Genomic DNA, 6,000 nt, shown 5'->3' on the forward strand with positions numbered 1-6,000 from the left:
TGGGTGCTGGAGGTTAAAGATGTCCCCTGAAGTGTACTAGGTAAGGTGCACCCCTCTTTCCCTGGGATCTCATTTGGAATGAAGTAGGGTTTATGAGCCCCAGAGAGCGAGGTGTACCTCGTAAACGCGATTATTTATACATTAGTTTCTTTTTTCTCTCTTTGTGCTCAACTTTTCTTTTTTTAATTTAATTTTTATTTTATATTGGAGTATAGTTGATTGACAATATTGTGTTAGTTTCAGGTGTACAGCTAAGTGCTCAGTTATACATATACATGTATCTATTCTTTTTCAGATTCTTTTCCCATATAGGTTATTACAGAATATTGAGTAGGATTCCCTGTGCTATACAGTAGGTCCTTGTTGATTATCTATTTTATATATAGTAGTGTGTATACGTTAATCCCAAATTCCTAATTTACCCCTCCCCCATTAGTAAACTTTTCTTAAATGTATGTGTATTTGACCTATGCTAGGGGGAAGCAGAGGAAGGGACTTTTGACAGAGCTTTAAAAGGGAAGAAGTCTACCTCTGAGGCCAATGTGGTGGAGGCAGTGGGGACGGGGGGAAAGACCACAACACGAGTCAAATCAGAAGTAAAGATCTGAGATCACTGGGCTCTTCATACTAACCTTACAGCCCTGGGTTTTACTTCATTTTAGAAGGCAGCATCCCCTTACTCGCCCCTCACTGCTGGACAGTCTCTCTTACCCAGTACTTTTGCTCTAGTTGCTCTCACTCACGTTGCTAACTTCCCTAGGATGTCCTCCCTCCCTCTGCCAATTAACACCTAACCACTCGAGCCCTGTTTTCTCCATAAACTCACCCTTCGCTCGTCCAACACACGTCAATGTTCCCTTTTGGAAGCTTCTAGCTCTGTACCGCACGAGCATTGGTGACAGGCCGACGTAAGCAACGTGTATAGTTCTCATCTTCTCCAATTAGGTGGAGAACTCAGTAGTGGAGATGCTGTCTTCTTGTCTTTGGTATTGCTCCAAGTGACAAGCACACAGCCGACCCCATCTATACTTGGAGACTGAACTATTCCAATTTAAAAGACACAGAGTGGAAGAGACAGGAGGCATGAGAAGGGCTTTACGTTCATTGTTTTGACTGATATTCTACAGTGACAAGAAATTCCAGGAATAACATAAGCACGGGTGGTGGCATGGAAGTTCTTTCAAACCGCATTTTGCCCTCTTTATTGAGGAAAGGTAAACTCCCTCCTCATCTCTGAAGATCCAGAACGAAGAGTCCTCTCCAAACACACAGATTCCACACTAAACTCCCCCAGAGTGTCCACTATCTGTACGAACATATTACTTCCCTCTTTGTTGAAAAGTGTCTGGAAAGAACAACCTCCATAATAAATCTCTGATGGGCCTAGTTCATCTCCATAAATCATTCAGGGATGGAGGTCAGGAGAGGGTATTCTTTTGGTATTATTCCAGGCAGATTGTACAGTTCAGGCCCCATTAGTGAGCACAAAAGGACATCTATAAAATATTCATAGGCTGTGGTACAAATACATTGACTGCTTGGGGGACCCACTGCCTAAGGCATGAGATTCGTCAGACCCGTGGTTGCAGCAGTCTGCTCCCTTCAGCTCAGAGGTTTCCACAGCCCATCAACAAATCTGATTTAGAATTTAAAGGGATTTTTTTGAAACCACAAGAGAAAGGGTGAGGTAAGTTGGAGGTGAACTATTTTGCCCAGGTCTCCCAGCCTGAGGAGAAGCAACTGGCTTCTCATGGGGAGGGCCATCTGGTGAAGCAGCAAAACCTCCTGGGAGAAATACTGGATAAAGTTAGCATGGGAAAAAGGAAGGAAGGAAGGAAGGAAAGAAAGAAAGAAAGGGAGAAAGAAAGGGAGAAAGAAAGGGAGGAAGGAAGGAAAGAAAGAAAGAAAGAAAGAAAGAAAGAAAGAAAGAAAGAAAGAAAGAAAGAAAGAAAGAAAGAAAGAAAGAAAGGGAGAAAGAAAGGAAGGAAGGAAGGAAGAAAGAAAGAAAGAAAGAGGGAGAAAGAAAGAAAGGAAGGAAAGAAAGGGAGAAAGAAAGAAAGGAAGGAAGGAAGAAAGAAAGAAAGAAAGGGAGAAAGAAAAAAAGGAAGGAAAGAAAGGAAGGAAGGAAGAAAGAAAGAAAAGAAAGAAAGAAAGAAGGAAGGAAGGAAAGAAAGAAAGAAAGAAAAGAAAGAAAGAAAGAAAGAAAGAAAAAGAAATCTCCTAGAAAAATACCTGGGGAGGAATCCCTGCTGTGAAAGACACCCTCCCCCCTCTATTCATTATTGCTGTTTTCTATCACATACAATTCCATCTAATCCAAATTTGATAGCATATGCAATCAATGAAAGGTACTTCTCCGATAAGGAATCAAAAAGTGAGGATGACATACTTTACATTTCCAGGTTAGAATTTACTGGAAGAAAATGATGCTGTTCCAGTGGAAGAAAAAAATATCCATCAAATTCCTCCTTGGATACCGGCAGGTAAATGAGATCCTGTTTTCCCAGGGAAGTTGTCACATGTGGCAGCTGCAGGTGGCTGGGGTGGAGGCCTGAGCCTAGCTGGGCAGAGAGAAGGAACATTCTGAGCTACCCCAGATTCAGATCTAGGAGGTGTTACCTCTGCAGGAAGCATGAAGGCGGGTGGCAGTGAGGGGTGGGAGGGCGGAGTGCATCAAAATCCCGATACTGGAGGGAAGAGAAGGGCAGAGAAAATGGTTCAGGCTAGGATGGATGCCTCATGTGGTTTTAATCTTCTAGACACTGGGCATGAAGTGGTTAAAAAGAAACCCAAGGCAGCTGCAGCCCGGGGACTCTGTAATAGGAAGTAACATAGAGTTCATTTTTCTATGCCATCGAGGGAGACTTTGTTTTTCAGCTGGGACTCAATCTGGAAGCTGTTCTACCCCCTAGAAAGCCAGAGGCTATAAAACCCTGCCAGTGCCACAGCATGACGCAGGGGCAGCTGAACAAAGCCCAGGACAGAGCAGGGCAGCTGCAACTGTCTCGCACTTCGGCACCATCTATGGAGGAGAGCAAAACCACCTTAGAAACAGAGAACGATGTAGCCATCCTTCACCAATATAACTACCAGACACATTCAAGGCTTACCTGTAAAAACCTGAAAAACTAGAGAAAAATAAGAGCGAATATTTAGCTGAGCTCAAGCAAAGAAAGAAGTCATCAGTAATAGTAAAAGTACTGAGAAACTTGTGCAAGGTCTGTAGGTGGAGCTGGGGTCTGTGCTACACCAGAGCCTTACTCTCAGCTCTGCACAGAAGTGCTTCTTCAAGGGGAAAAATAAAAACAGGTAGTTTGAAAAACGAATATTTCTAAAGTATACCCAAAGAACTCACCAAAACTGGAAAGAGTGAGCAACAAATTGGAAAGCTTTGGCAATATATGATAAACGTAAAGTTATAGTCCTGAAGAAGACATTTCAAAACAAAACAAAACAAAACAGCAAGAGACTAATAGAAGGTAACAGGCTATTTCTTAAGGAAGAAATGTGAACAATGCCTAAGATACACAAATGTAATACGTTTTAAAAGGAGAGTGAAAATACAATAGGACTAATTAAATAAATATTAACCTATATTTAAGAAGAAAGCACAAAGACATGTTTCTTTTTCTCCCACAAAGACATGTTTCTTTTTCTCCCAATATTCTCTCCAAAAATATCCCATAGGATATTTTTACTCTTTGTTTCCTTTTTACAATAACTTAGAGCATCCTTCTTTGCTTTCATGTGGTGACAGACTGAACATAGTCAAATGCAAAATTCAGTTGATGCTTACCAAGCCCACATTATGCTAATTCCTGGTGTCAGCCTGATGTGATGACATCAAGCTAAATATTCCCTCAACAAAAGCATACTGTATGGAATAGTAGATTTTACTTACTAGTAATTGCAGGGTTTTAGACTTGTGGGACTTTGCTTCTAGCTTTCCAAAAATGTTCATCCGCTTTGTATCTACAAGCTTGTTTCGGTAGGTCAGCTGTTTGTCAATAACGTCCTTTACAGCTATAAATTCATCGTATGCACTATCTGTATGGAAAATGTCCATCATTTGTGAACACTCCAGAGCAGCTTGGATGATATCATGAGTTAAATTTCTCTCAGGGAAAATGATCTTAAAGCATGGATGTAATCTGAACTTGTGAAATCAAAATTTGATTCCAAGTAAATTATAGTTTTAGTAGAGAAATGAGAAAGTCCTGTTTAATTTGGTTGCCCTTTTTGGGTGACTTTTTGTTTTGTTTTGAGTTCTGAAGCAGTCTTATTTCCAAAAACTTCGTTATGAAACTTTTTGTTACAACCTACACATAACATCAAACAATTCAAGTGGGCTCAGTCCATCCTTAGCTAGGCTTCTTATGGCCTCTTCAAAGATCATCAAACACTTTTGGAGAAACAGCATACAAATTTCTGTTCTACAGTCGTTCTTTTTTCCATTCTTATCCTCATTGTATTTTCAAATTAGAGAAGGACAGTGTTCTTGTCCCTCATTTTGAAAATATAATTTTACAGGCAATATTTAATATCTTTTCTATGGCCAGCAGCAATGATAGACTATGTCTAAGACATATGTCCTATGTCAAACAAGGTGAGCTCCTTCCATTTCTATAAAGTCAAATATCTCATTAAGTGATTCTGCAGTTTTCAGAAAACTGAAAAGTGACTAAAACTTTCATAATGAAAACCTCAGCTTCACAGGTGAGCAAATCATATTCCTCTTCAGCAGTGTGGTGTATAAGATATGCAAAACATTCAGTAGGAGAGATGTTTTTTCATTGCCTTTGGTTAAAAAATGTATAGACTGAATCTGCCAAAATTTACATTTGGACCGTCTGCCAAATAGGCAGATAGATAAGCAAGGTCCAGTTGGCAGTCGGATAATATATCAACAATCTTTTATGTTTTCTGTAGTTTCATTTAAATCTTCATAGAAATCAAGAAGACAATTTGAGATTCCATTTTTCATATCAAAGTACCTAAGAAATAGAACATATTTTTTGTTGTTGGGGAGGAAAAAAACTTTTCCTCCACACTCTTAGATTCAGTATCTGAGGCCTGGGAATTAAACGGGCCAAAGACTGATTAACAGAAAAAAAGGCACAATTTTTATTTAATAGTTACAGACACAGGAATTCACAGAAAAGAAATGAAACTCAAAGAAGCAGTTAGATTCAGGAGCTTATATACCATTTTATTTATTTATTTATCTTTGGCCATGGCTTGCGGCATGTGGGATCTTAGTTCCCCGACCAGGGATTGAACCTGCGCCCCCTGCGTTGGGAGCGTGGAGTCTTAACCACTGGACCACCAGGGAAGTCTCATATGCCATTTTAACAAAGGAAAGGACGTTTGGGATTCAAGGGGTGACAAATTGCAGGGAAGTAACTGGGAAATACATGGGGGGAATAGTTATTTTAATAAGGCCTGTTTGTGCAAATTCATCTCAGTGTGGACTCCCTATCTCTGGTGATAAGAGTGCTCTCCCTGGTACAAGGGGCTGGGGGTGGGAATGGAAGGTTAGCTTTCTCCAGGGGAAATTTATGCCTTGCTTTTAGGCATACGGGAGAGGGCAGAGAGTTCTTCCTGCATCTGCTGTTTCTCAAGTACCTTTAGTTCAAAATAATATGCCAAAGTGGCATATCCTCATCCCCTTCGTTATGACTAGCGTTGCTCTGATTTAACCCATCACTTGATACACTGTAGAAAGCATAATGGTTGGTAAGTTCTGCCAGAATCGGCCCTACATTTTTTTTTTTTTTTTTTTTTGCAGTACGCGGGCCTCTCACTGTTGTGGCCTCTCCCATTGCGGAGCACAGGCTCCGGACTCGCAGCCCCAGCGGCCATGGCTCACGGGCCCAGCCGCTCCGCGGCATGTGGGATCTTCCCGGACCGGGTCACGAACCCGTGTCCCCTGCATTGGCAGGCGGACTCTCAACCACTGCGCCACCAGGGAAGCCCCGGCCCTACGTTTTAAGAGGCCAG

This window comes from Grampus griseus (genome assembly GCF_964374135.1).
Source record: "Grampus griseus genome assembly, chromosome: 6".
In the NCBI taxonomy this organism is placed as follows: Eukaryota; Metazoa; Chordata; class Mammalia; order Artiodactyla; family Delphinidae; genus Grampus; species Grampus griseus.